This window comes from Lygodium microphyllum, chromosome 30 (genome assembly GCF_053477565.2).
Source record: "Lygodium microphyllum isolate KBCC chromosome 30, Lygodium_microphyllum_v1.1.10, whole genome shotgun sequence".
In the NCBI taxonomy this organism is placed as follows: Eukaryota; Viridiplantae; Streptophyta; class Polypodiopsida; order Schizaeales; family Lygodiaceae; genus Lygodium; species Lygodium microphyllum.
The window spans coordinates 33,482,303-33,496,481 of record NC_141164.1 but is presented as its reverse complement, the minus strand read 5'-3'; the positions used below and the strand labels follow the sequence as shown (position 1 = coordinate 33,496,481).

The 14,179-nt window shown below is 40.8% G+C and overlaps 1 protein-coding gene across 5 annotated transcripts in view; it reads left to right on the top strand.

The window, feature by feature from the left end:
* The window catches only part of LAF3 (Amidohydrolase family), a 171,404-nt gene that overhangs the window by 26,820 nt on the left and 130,405 nt on the right, over positions 1 to 14,179 (top strand). The gene's annotated exons all lie outside the window — the stretch shown is intronic.

Sequence of the window (14,179 nt, the reverse complement as noted above, 5' to 3'; positions counted from 1 at the left end):
GGCAAGCTTGTTCCATCAATACTTTCAATCAATATGTTTCAGCTGTTCAGTAAAATGTCAAGGCTTGTAGCTATAGACTAAGCATGAACGACACAAAATGGAAAAAACAACCATGAATGCTTTGTGTTTAGGGGTAAGTGATGCAATGAAGAAAGAATGGTATCGTGTAAAAGAGGTCTGCTCTCTCAACTTGAGGAAAAACATAGCATATGGGATAAACATGACAAAACTAGAGTGAACTGAATATGAACATTGAGGATATGAGCTCTAGTGCTGCAACTGAGAACTCTAGGCCAAAGAGTGCATAAAAATGTATGGACATGACTAACAAATGTATGTTGAGATAGATGAATGAAATGGTACAATAAATGAACAAGAAAGGGAATAAATACAAAATAAGGGGCTGTCTACAATGTAACTAAGTGGAGGCATATGTTTTTTTCTTTCTGAGAAAAGAAATTTCTATTTATGACACCTTGGAAGAAACTCCCAGCAATTAATGACACCTTCGATTATAGATGAACAAACTTTTTCGGAAACTCCTAGGATAATTGCATAGTTTCAGTTCTGCTTCGGATTCGTGCAGCTAATTAGATGTAATCAAAGTCGATGGGTTTCTTGATTTTATTACCAAATGCTGGTTGTGATCATCTTGTCTAGGAAGCTATGGATTTATTCATATTGAAAACCGCAAAGTGCGTACAAATGCCAGCTCATTGTTTTGATCTAAAGACACTGAAAAATTAAAAGGCAATGCAATTCAAACATTTAGAGTTATTGGCTTTGGCATTGCAATTAATTTTTAGAACTAGAGGATGTCCCCACTGTATAGACTTTTAGGAGGATTTGGACAAAGATTGTTTGCTCTCTTTGTAGGAGATAGGAGAGGCTTTAGAGTGGCTTTGAGAGGATGAGGAGGGATGCCAACCTACAGACCTAGGAATCCGGCGCTTCTTTTCATCTAGCCCCTCAGATGGTCTGGCATTATAACCCATCAGATTGGTTGCTCACAAAACCATTGTATTTAAGGTCTGTTAGCTACTCTCTACAATGTTCTTTGTACTTTGTATTTTACTTTGGGGGTTTTTCACTGAGGGGTTATTGGTAGAGAAAGAAAGATATATTAATGTCTACATAAGGCCAATGTGGCCTATGAGACAAAATCCAAAGTACATCCATGTCTAATGTCCTCTCATCAGTAAGGTTAAGATAGCATTAAAATAAGTACCTGGCCTATGATACAATGTTAAGAAATAACTTCATGATGGGACTATGCTAGAGTAAAACCATTTCTAGTATTGTCCCATCCGTAGAAAGAAAAAGAAACCCACATCTGATAGAACTATGTATAGAAAAATGTTGTGGGGACTGTAGGCTGTAGTTGATCTCAAGGTTTGCACACAATCTCAGGTCTGATGTAATCCCTAATTGCTCCACTGATATGCCTAGTAGTGAGTGTATGGTGTCTTGTGATGATGGCTCAGATTGGATTGTGATGTGGCTGCCGCAGACGTGAACATGGTAGACAGGACAGGATCAACGTGCTTGACGAAGTGAAATGATTCTATCCAATGTGATTCCACGGCGCGGAATGGAAGGTGTCTGGTGGAGTGGCTCTGTCTCTGCAAGGCTAGTAGTGTTAGTAGGGTTGGATTTGTGAAAAGAGTTTGCCATTGCTCTCTGTGTGGATCCCTCTGGGTGACCTCTTGTCTCGCAGTAGTGTTGTGTGGGACCTTTGGAGCTCTAAGAGGAAAAGACCTAGGCATCTCTAATCCTCGTATTTCATGACAGTACGAAGATGTTCAAAACCGTAATGGAAGAGGCAGTGGTACTGTATGTCATAGTATATTATATATTCCATGACACGACGAAGATGTTCAAAACCATAATGGAAGAGGCAGTGGTACTGTCCTTGTATGTCATAGTATATTATATATCTGCATATGTAATGTTTGTTTGTTTCAGGCTCTCGGCTACAAAGTGGGTGTCATGAGGACATGTATTTTTGAAACCTCACTTAACATGTGGATTAATTTTTAATCACATGATTAAGTAAATGTTACACATGTGAGATGCAATTGGGGTTAAAGTAAATTTACGAGCTCGGGACTTGAAGAAAACACGGGATGTCAAAGGCAAAAGTTGCTATAAGTTTTGCAGCACAGGTACTTGGTGGTATTAGGTGCCATTTGTTGGCCTAGGTCATCCATTTGGCCATAAGTGTCAGCTGTGGTGAAACTAGAGAAGTGGCATTTAATGATACCTAACGCCAATTTGATGGTCAAAGATGGCGTAGAGACACTTGGGAATGGAAGTTTCCTAGCCAATTTAATTATTGGCCAGTCAGATTATTTTTCAAGGCATTGAAATAATTATTAGATTAATTTTCAGTATTTAAAGACTGAAAATTAATATGCAATTATGAAAAATGCTTGAAAAACCATTTGGGAATGCTGCTACTTGTCAAAAATGCCCATCCAAGACTGAAAAATGTTTTTAGAGGCTGGAGAGAGGCATTTTTATAAATTCAGCCTGCAAGAGAGAGAGAGGAGAGGCTGTTGATATGATTTGCAGCCATTGGAGGATCTTCTGAGGTTGCCAAGGGTAGGAGACGACCAATCAATAGCAGGAGACAACATCTACAAGCTGTTGTGACAGGGGAGCAATAGTAAATGACTGATTTTCTTCAGTTTTTTGCATCTACGAGCTGTTGTGGCAAGACAGTAGCTTTATTTGACTGATTTTCAGTTATTCTTCGCGACAAAACTCTGAATTTTCTCTCTCTACAGCTTTCCCTTCCATCTCCTAGCCATTTCTCAGCCTTGCTTCGAAGATCTCTGCATTTGGTCTCCTGAGGCTGAGTAATTTCAGATTTCTTTGCTGTAAACCCTAATCTGTAGTAGAAATTAGGGTTTAGCAGAAGCCTCGGGAAGTGTGCCAGAAATTGGAAGCTCCAAGACTTGGATACAACAGTGTTGAAGCTGTTTTAGCCTATTCAAGTGGAGGGACCAGCAAATAATTGAATTTGGGGCATTTTCCATCTCCATCAAAGCGGGTGAAGGCCAATTGATTGCCCGAATCAAGGGACAAATCAGATTAAAGACTTGCTGGTGATTTTGAACAGTAAGGGGAGTTGGAATACCGAAAGGGATTGGGAGAATCCCATTGTAAATCAACTTCTTTTTCAATAAAGCTAAAGAAATATCGAAAGGGGCGCCAATTTTGGGGCCAATCGGGTGTGCCTTGTCCAAGATCAATAGGTAAATTTGTATTTTCAGATTTGCATTAACTGTTTGCTACTGTAATTAAGTTCTGTTCAGGGATTACCACCTATCCACGGAAGGAAGGTTGGTTGCATGGTTACATTGCCGGGATATTACTCAATCCCTTAATTTGGTGGGTGCAAGGCACCTGATTGCAAGCCAAAGCTTTGTGCTGTGCTAGTGCTTATTTTTACTCTCAACTGAGAAGTTACAAGCAATATGTCTTCATACAGTGAGATGGACTCATGCAATGATGATGCCTCTCAGTATGAACGTTCACATGGGAATGAAGGAAATGCAATGCTTGACCTTGAACAAGGCTCAGATTATGGACAACAAGCTGAACATGTTGCTCTTGGGCAAGATGCACGGTCTTCAGGGTATAAGGAGGCTGATGCCTAGCAAAGTGAAGAGGAATTTGATGACCAATTCAAGAATCGGATGAGGACAGCAGCAAATCTCTTTGCTGAATTGGCAAAGGATCCTCAATTTACCCGATTTTTGAACGCTCCAAAGAAGGACAACAAAGGCAAGAAGAAGAAGACGTCTTCTACACCTTTGGGACAACAAGATGCAGCGAAGATAATGCGAAACCCTTCATTTGAATCTCCCAAAGATGCTAATGAAATAAAACATTGATACCTACGGGGCAAGGAATGTAAATGCAAGTGCCAAGGCCATTACAGAAGTGCCAATCCAATGGATTTTAGATAGCCAGGCGTGCATGCTATGATGGGGCAGCCAAGATATTTTGGTGGAAGCATGATTTTTCATGCTATGGTTGGATAAGGACCGCATACGAGAATGCATGGCACAATTCCCTATGGTATGCAGCAACCAATGCATGGAGTGTAAGGCCCAATGTATTCAAGTATGGCTGGACATATGCAAAACCCTATGTATGGTAGCATTGGCTTGATGCCTGGGGCACAAAGTAGCATGTTTGGTATTGCATTTGCATCCCCGAATGCTTATGGGCCTCAAGAAATGAATGTTGGTCATGCAAATGCTCCGTTTGGTGTTGGTTTTGATGTAAATTCAGCAAATGCACTCTTTTTGCAGTAGCTAGTGTATGACAACTTGACACCCAAAGGGGCAGCAAAAGACTATGATGAGTGTGGAAAAGGAGTGGAGTTTGAGTCCTTCAGCGGTGTACAAGATAGGCTGAAAGCTTTGACTTTCATTCAGTAGTTTGATGCAGCCTATTCAGGGAGGAACTTCATGGAGTCATCAAAGATTCAAAAGGAAGCCACTTTCTTGAAAGGGAATGTATTACAGTGGTGGTCCACTCTTTTGATGCAAGGTGGAGCACCGTCAACGTGGATACAATTCAAGCAATTGTTTGCATCGAATTGGTTGACAAGTACCTTTGAGGTGGACATCATGACAACTTGGAATAAGTTGGATGCTAAGGAATGTAAAAATCTGGAGCAATATAATAAGAAGTTTTGGGATGCATTGCTGCCTATTACTTCTTATCGCCCTGTATCCCTTCATGAGCAAGTGGAAAAATATGTTTGTGGGCTGCCCAAAGGAATCAGGGATTTTTGCATTAAATCCACCGTGTCTAGCATGTCTCAACTTATAGAGATTGTTGCTACAGCCGATGCTTTGCTGTGTGGAAAGGATTCGGGCTTCCTAGAGAGTGGGGAGAAGTCGAATAAAAAGGTGTTTAAGGTTGAGAAAAGGGGTAGATCCGAAAATCGGCTTGAAAAGAGGCCAAAACAACAAAGAAAGGGCTAAAAAACATTGGCACAACGTAGGGAATTGATGTCTGCAAATAAATGTTTTAATTGTAAACAGGAGGGTAACATTGCTAGAGACTGTCCCAATAGGTTGCAAGCTGGAAAATCAGAAAATCAAGGAGATTCTAAAGGAAAGAAGCCTAGAACATCAGTGGGATTGGTGCCTGATGTTGTTAGTGATGATTAGCCCAATGATGATGCTACTGAGTTATGCAGAGCATGGGGCAAAATTAGAGATCAACATGCAGTGATTTTCTTTGATAATGGTGCATGAGCCAACTTTATCTCTGTTGACATTACCGCCTGTCTAGGGCATCAGAGAGGATGAGATGGGACCCATGGGGGAAGTTGGAATGGCGTATCAAGGCCATGCAAAGCTAGTCACACCGCTCATTGGAAAGCTTTGGTTGCACATACAAGGATATGTGGACAGTGAAGAGTTCTTCATTGCTCCACTTGAGGGTTGTGATGTATTGTTTGGTATGCCATGGTGTCACCGTATGCATGCAGTGATTGATTCTCGTGTAAAAAGATCACTATTCACCATAAGGGAAAGGTACTCACACTTGATTATGCCAAAGCCTCTGGCTAGTAGGTCATTATGATCCAGTTAGATATTGAAAAGGCTTTTGATCATGTCAGTTGGTCCTTCATGTGGCAATTGATGTCTACCATGGGCTTCGGTCCCCGCTTGAGTTCTTGTTGGGAATAATTTAATATGCTCGGGTGTGAACACACCCTTAGCACTTGTACTTTCATATATATATCTATCTAAAAACCTAAAGTGGTATACTTGTCATTGTACCCACACAAAACGTGCTCACTCTCTACTCTCTGACTCTCCCCGTGCTAACAACCACTAATTGTCTCGATCTTCGTGCTCCCAGTCACTACAAATTGGTATCAGAGTGGGCGAGGAGTGCACCTTCTCGAGATGTTAGAAGTGAGCCAGCTGACAGGCGAGCTCTTAGCGAGTAGTTGATCGATACTCGATGGGAGGGTTGACTGTGAGACATAGACCAGGTGGCGTGTGATAGGATACGTTTCATGTAGGCGACGGTGGTTGGTGCGCGACAGACGGGACCGGCAGGATGTGCCAAGGACGGGATGGGGCAACCACTGTGCAAATGTGACCAACGCGACTAGGCCAACACAACCATCGTACGCGACGGATGGGACCAGTGGGACATGCCAAGGACGGGACCAGCGGGGCTCATGGGCGCCAACTAACGGGTCAACAGATCCGTCACCCGTCATCCATTTTTTTTTCTTCAAAACTTTTTTTGAAATTCCTCTTCTCCTACCGAGGGTCACGTGTGGAGGCATAGCTTCAAATTTTCGTGCAATATAAGCCCATAAATTTGGGGCTTCCCTAGACTGAGCACTATTCATGCAAAATTGAGGCATCTGTGTCAGAAATTGCAAACATTGTGCGCATTTCAATTGGGGATTTCACCAAAATTATTGAAATTTTTCTCATCTGAGTGAAATTTCTCAACATTGGACCCATAAAATTTGGGGCTTTTACTGTATTGGTGAAATTCTGTTCAATTGAGTTAGATTGACTGAAATTGGTGCATAACTTGACTCGAAAGTTTTTGGGGCTTTTTCAAAATTTTGTGAAATTTTACTAAGTTTGCCCGTTTTACACTTTCAGAAACATGTATTAATGCAATTCGGATAGAGTGGTCAGTGAAATTTGGGGGTTTTGCTGAAATTGCTCTATTTTGGAAAAATTGGCCTATTCTATGCATGTTAGAGACAGCTTAGATGTATGGTTAATGCTTTGAGCACAAAATTTTGGGGTTTTTGACCGTGCGTGTCAAATTTTATGCCCATGGGTACATGTACAAAAAAAATTGCAGCTAACATTTGGGACTTCTCATGTAATGTGATGCATCTGCCCTTGGAACAGTTGTGTAATCAGTTGTGGAATGCTGTAGCACATGGTTTGATGCTTCTGAAAATTTACTTACAGATCTGAAATTTCTACTTCTACGTGGTCATTTATTGCTGGTTGGTACTTGTTTGTACCTTGGTCACTTGTGTGACAGTTTGGGCCTGCATTTGCTGAATTTTTGGTCACATTTGGGCTGGAAATCATGGCTGGCATCAGTGATAGCAGTAATCTCATGCACATAAAGAAGCTTGAAGGAGCACATAACTTTGCAGTTTGGCAAAAACAGTGCTACAATATCGTGTTGCAAAAGAAGAGGCAAAGCTGATTAAGACAAAAAGGGAAAAACCCGTAGATATGGAACAAGACGATTGGGATGAGTTAAATGAGCTTGCACGCTCAACCATCGAGCTATCGATTTCTGATGCCTTGTTGTTTAACATTGAAGGTTTGGATTCTGCATATGCTATTTGGACTCGATAAAAAAAACTGTATGCATAGAAAAGTGCCGCAAGCAAAGTGTAGTGGCTGAAAAAGCTTATGGATTTGTGTATGAAAGAGGGTACAACAATGTCTACTCACTTGAGTGAGTTTAACTCCATTTTCAGCTAGCTAATTGCCTTGAAGTTCTTGATTGATGAAGAATTTAAGGCTATGCTTTTGCTTTGCACTCTTCCAGAGAGTTGGGATACATTCAGGACTACTATGAGCAATTCTAATGCGATTCCTTTGTATGGTGATGTAGAGAGTGGTCTACTCATGGAAGAAATGAATTGCCAGAACAATGCATCTAGTAAGTCTTCCAATGCTTTGCATACTAGGAGCAGATCATAGCAGAGAGGCAAATCTAATAGCAAGGGACGCAGTAAATCACGTAGCAAAGATGTTGCATGCCATCATTGTGGCTAGAAGGGTCACTTTAAATGTGATTGTTACAAATGGAAGAAAGAGAAAGGAAATGGCAAGAAGATAGATGATAGCAAGGAAGAGAAGAAAGAGGGTCAACCTAAGAAGAGCAATGTCAAAATTGAAGAGGTGAATGTAGTCACTCATGACAGTGATAGTGGGAATGACGTACTCTTTGTCTCTTCACACTTTGGTGCACATGCTTTACTTGCAAATACAGATGATGACATGCATACCTGGATTCTCGATTTAGGTGCTTCCTTTCATGTCGCCCCTCATCGTGAGTGGTTCTTTGCCTATACAAGGGGTCGACATGGTGTTGTCCATCTTGGGGACAACTATACATGTGACATTGCAGGCATTGGCAATGTGTAGTTGCAGTTTGAGCATGGCTCTGTCTTCACACTTCAGCATGTACGATATGTACCTCAACTTAAGAAGAGCTTGATTAGTACAAGGTAGCTAGATGATGATGGATTTCATATCACCTTTGGTGATGGGAAATGGAAGATGTGTAAGGGATCTAAAGTGATTGCTAGAGGTTGTAAAAGTGATACCTTGTATCCTCTCCATGTATCTAGTGTGAGTGATTATGTTGTTGCCGTGACCAAGCAGCCAAGTGTTTCTTTGTGGCATGGCCGGTTGGGACACATGAGTGAAACTGGAATCAAAGTGCTCTCTCATTTGGGTTACTTGCCTTATCTTTGTTATGCTGATTTTGAGCATATTGTTCATTGTGTTTATGGTAAACATGCACAGACGTCTCATAAAAAGTCTCTTTTGTTGAAATCTTCTCCTCTAGAGTTAGTACATTTAGATGTATGTCAGATGCTAGGATTATCTTTAGGGGGAAAGAAATATTGTCACCTTTGTCGATGATACTACACGAAAGGTATGGGTTTACCCTATTCGTAGCAAGGATGAAGTGCTTGACAAGTTTAAAAAATTCTTGGCATTGGTTGAAAATCAGATTGATAAGACACTCAAGTATCTTTGCTCTGACAATTTGTGGGGAATATGTGTCCAAGGCCTTTCAGGCATTTTGTAACAGCAAAGGGATAAAGAGGGAGCTCATTGCCCCTCATAATCCACCTTAAAATGGCGTTGTAGAGTGAATGAATTGGACCATACAAGGTAAGGTCCGTAACATGCTATTTCATGTCGCATTACCCCATTGTTTTTGGGCAGAGGTTGTTATGACAGTCGTACACTTGATTAATCGGTCACCAAACAAGTCTTTGGGGGGAGGGGGGAGTTCCCCAAGAAGCGTGGTCGGGCAAGCCACCTTCATATGCTCACTTGAAAGTGTTTGGTTGCGAGGCTTTTATGCACATTCGTAAAGAAAAACACAACAAACTTGAGCCAAAGTCTTGTAAATGCATTTTCCTAGGATATGGTGACGAGGGTGAAGTGGGGTATAGATTATGGGGTCCCGAGAAAAGGAAAGTAGTACGCAGCAATGATGTTATCTTTCGGGAAGATTGCATGCATACATAGCCCGAAAAGACTGAGGAGGTCCGTAGGGTTGTATTCCGGGAAGATATAGCTTTTGGACAGCAAAATGTGCCTGCTGTACAGCAGCAAATACCTGCTGTAAATGAACCTGTAAATGCAGAAAATAATGTTGGAAATGATCAGCCAGCTATTGCCCATGATAATGAGCTACTATGTGTGCAGGAACATCCAGGACATCAAGCTGTTAATGCTGATTTGCAGGCTGAAATGCCAAGACAGTAAGCTGAAAATGCCCAACAGCCAGCAAACAGTGATCATTGGGTTAGGAGATCGTCTAGGGCTACTAGACAACGTGATAGATTCAATCGTGGTGCAATTAATGTGGCTGATTATGTCATGTTGACAGACTGTGGTGAACCGTCTTGCTTCAAAGAAGCAATGGACAGATAGGACAGCAAGAAATGGTATAAAGCCATGCTGTAAAAAATGGAATCCCTTGAAAAAAATGGCACTTGGGACTCAGTGTAGTTGCCTAAAGAGCAAAAAACAATTCCATGCAAATGGGTTTATAAGATGAAGGTCACTTCTGGTTCCTCACCAAAGTACAAAGTAAGATTGGTTGCGAAGGGTTACAAGCAGGAATATGGAATTAACTTTGATGAGATCTTCTCTCTTGTAGTCAAGATGACTACATTGAGAACCATTTTGGACTTGGTTGTGGCTGAAGATATGGAGCTCATATAGATGGATGTAAAGACTGCATTCTTACATGGTGATCTGTATGAAGACATATATATACAATAGCCTGAAGAGTTTGTTAAAAAAGGGAAAGAAAAGATGGTATGCAAACTCAAAAGGAGTTTGTATGGACTGAAACAAGCACCAAGAGAATGGTATCATAAGTTTGATACATTTATGCAATCTCAAGGTTTCTATCGAAGCTAAGTGGATCGTTGCTTGTACACCAAGGATGCAGCAGATGGTAGCTTGATTATCTTGGTTCTATATGTTGATGACATGCTAATTGCTGGCAGGGACACTGATGCCTTGGACTCACTGAAGCAAAGTCTTCATGGCATCTTTGACATGAAGGATCTTGGTGATGCAAATCACATTCCTGGCATGCGAATACTCAGAGATAGGTCGAAAGGATTTCTCTATCTATCTCAGGAGGAGTATATCTCTAAGGTTTTACAATGTTTCAATATGGAGGGGGGGAAAACAATCGGGGTTCCATTGCCTCCATATGTGAAACTTAGTGCAGAGGACAACCCTACATCTGATAATGAGACGGCTGAAATGGCCAAGATACCATATGCTTCAATTGTTGGTAGTTTGATGTATGTTATGGCTGCTACACGTCTTGACATTGCCTTTGTAGTGGGAGTGGTTAGCAGACACATGGCAAATCCTGGTAAAAAGCATTGGGAAGCAGTGAAAGGCATTATGAGATACCTCAAAGGCACAAAGGAGTTGTGTATCTGCTTTGGAAAGCAGAAGGCATCTGCTATTGGCTTTATGGATGCAGAGTATGGTGGTCATGTGGATTGTAGAAGGTCCACTTCTAGGTATGTGTTTACCTTCAAAGGAGGAGCAGTCTCTTGGATCTCCAGGCTACAAAAGTGTGTTGCATTGTCTACTACAGAGACAGATTATGTGGTTGCCAGTGAGGCATGCAAGGAGGCTTTATGGCTTTCACGTCTGATGGGAGAGCTTGGCATTACAGAGTTATGTGTTTTCCATTGTGACAGTCAGAGTGGTATCATGCTAGCACGGAATCTTGTCTTTCATGCAAAGACAAAGCACATATAGGTGAAGTATCACTTCGTTAGAGATGTACTTGATAGCAAGAGCATTGAGCTTGTCAAAGTGCATATAGGTGATAATCTTGCAAACCTTCTCACGAAGGGTCTTCTACCAGAGCAGTTTGCTCATTGCTGATAGATGATGGGAGTTGGATAGATATATGTATTTCAGCTTTGTAGATACCTAGACTTAGTTGATTCTTTTCTCCTCTTAAGGCACATTGCCTTTAGGTGGTAGGTTGTTGGGAATAAAGGCCCCCGTGCCTTTTAATGTGCTCGGGTGTGAACACACCCTTAGCACTTATACTTTCACACACACACACACACACACACACACACACACACACACACACACATATATATATATATATATATATATATATATATATATATAAACCTAAAGTGATACACTCGTCATTGTAGCCACACAAAACGTGCTCACTCTCTACTCTCTGACTCTCCCCTTGCTAACAGCCACCATCGACTATCTCGATCTTTGTGCTCCCAGTCACTACAGTTCTCTTATTGATGCTATTAGTTGGGATGGGGTGGCACGTGACACTTAATGGGGAAGTTAGAGAAGGGATTGCTATATCTTGTTCTCTTCGTCAAGGATGTCTTCTCAGCCCTTTATTGTTTGCATTGGTCACTCACCCCATGATTTCTTTGTTGGATTGGTTGGCTGAGGATGGGGAGATTGTTGGTTTATCTCTTCCTAGTGGTTCTCAACTTTTGGGTCAATCTTTGGTAGATGATTCCTTTATCTTTCTCAAGGTCGATTGAACTAATGTTAGTCACGTAATGGCAGTTTGGAGTCTGTTTGGTCTGGCCTTGGGCCTTCATATTAATACTCAAAAATCAAATTTCATCTCTTGTATGGAGATAGATTTGCAAGAATTTGTATAGTAGGGAGCTGTAGTCTGTAAAGGTGACATTACTTGGCACTTGGGATATCCCATTAGTGTGGATGTGCCTCCTCGAGTAGTGCTTGGTTGGAGGTTCTTCCGTATTCACAATAGGTTTATGTATTGGAAATCTTAGGGCTGGCCTCTTCATGTGCTGCTCAAAGTGGCTCAATCTATCATGCTTAGTATGGTTTCTTATTCTTTACTCTTGCTTTCTTGGACTAAGGAGTCTCTCTTGGAATTGGTATAGTCCATCCCCTTTATGTTGTAGAAAAAGAGAGGCAATCATTTGCATCAGGCATGGATATCATGGCAGCATGTTACTACTCCAAAACAGTTGGTTAAATTGGCCTTCCTCTGTGACATAGTTGCCAAGGGTTTCTAAAACAGATGGTATGAAATGGGTTTCATTCGAGATAGAAGAAAATATGAAAGTTTATATATATATGTGTGTGTATGTGTGTGTGTGTGTGTGTGTATAGATATATGTATATATATGTGTAAATGTACACACACACACACACACACACACACACACACACACACACACACACACACACATACATACATACATACATACATATATATATGAATGATATTACACACACACACACACACACACACACACACACACACACACACATATATATATATATATATATATATATATATATATATATATGAATGATATTACACACACACACACACACACACACACACACACACACACCCTTTATGTTGTAGAAAAAGACAGGCAATCATTTGCATCACGCGTGGATATCATGGCAGCATGTTACTACTCCAAAACAGTTGGTGAAATTGGCCTCCCTTTGTGACATAGTTGCCAAGGGTTTCTAAAACAGATGGTATGAAATGGGTTTCATTCGAGATATAAGAAAATATGAAAGTTTATATATATATGTGTGTGTGTGTGTAGATATATGTATATATATGTGCACACACACACACACACACACACACACACACACACACACACACATACATACATACATACATACATACATACATACATACATACATACATATATATATATATATATATATATATATATATATATATATATATATATATATATATATGATATTACACACACACACACATACACACGCACGTGTGTGTGTGTGTGTGTGACTTGTGCCGTAGAAAACATAGATTGGCATTAGTCATTGTTCTATACAATGCAAATGAACATTCAACATAGCTTCAATATTTGCATGCATCATGGTCCACTATCCATGCCCAACACCAACTTTAGTTGTAAAAGGAGCCATCCATATATGCAATCATCATGGATAACAACTCAATACAAAAATCTAGCAATTAATGTCAAAATCCATATCAACTTGTTAAGTAAATGCATGATAAACAATGATTACAAAAGTCCGAAGACATTTGGGACATGGCATTTGTGGAAGTTTAAAATAGGTGTTTCATACATTTATGAAACGCCTAGGTATGAAACGAGAGTTTTCTAACCTTATGAAATAGCCTGTTACATTTGGCGTACGCGTAATGCCTTTATTTTTGACTGAGCCTTGGGTATTAATGGTCATCTGGCCTATGTTTGTAGATTAATCTTATGGCAGTTTTCTTCCATGATTTCAGCAGATGTGGTACTCTCTAATGTTGCTGCTTCTTGGTTGGATATCGTTTGCTGTACTCTAGTTTTGTAGCCAGCATGATATTTGTGTATTATTTTATAGTTGCCTTTAGGCTTTGACTTGTGCTTGAGAGTATTTTCATAGTTGGCCAGTAGGCCTGATGTGACACTTGTATACCTTCTATCTGGATGACCTGAAGGCCGGATGTACATATTCCAACATTAATATACACTTATTCATGGAGAGAGAGAGAGAGAGAGAGAGAGAGAGAGAGGGAGGGAGGGAGGGAGGGAGGGAGGGAGGGAGGGAGGGAGGGAGGATAATATCACACAGACCTTTCAATGCAAGGGTAACGGATTCTACTCAACCTCAACCTCAATCATCTCATATGCCTGCTATTGGAGTGGTTAGTATAGGGGCCTTGGAATCTACTTTGAGGTTTGATGTATGTGGCAGGCTATTGCCTTCTCGAGATGCATTCTATGTTTAGCAGCATTTATTCATCACACAGACCTTTCAACGCAAGGGTAAAGGATTCTACTCAACCTCAACCTCAATCATCTCACATGCCTGCTATTGC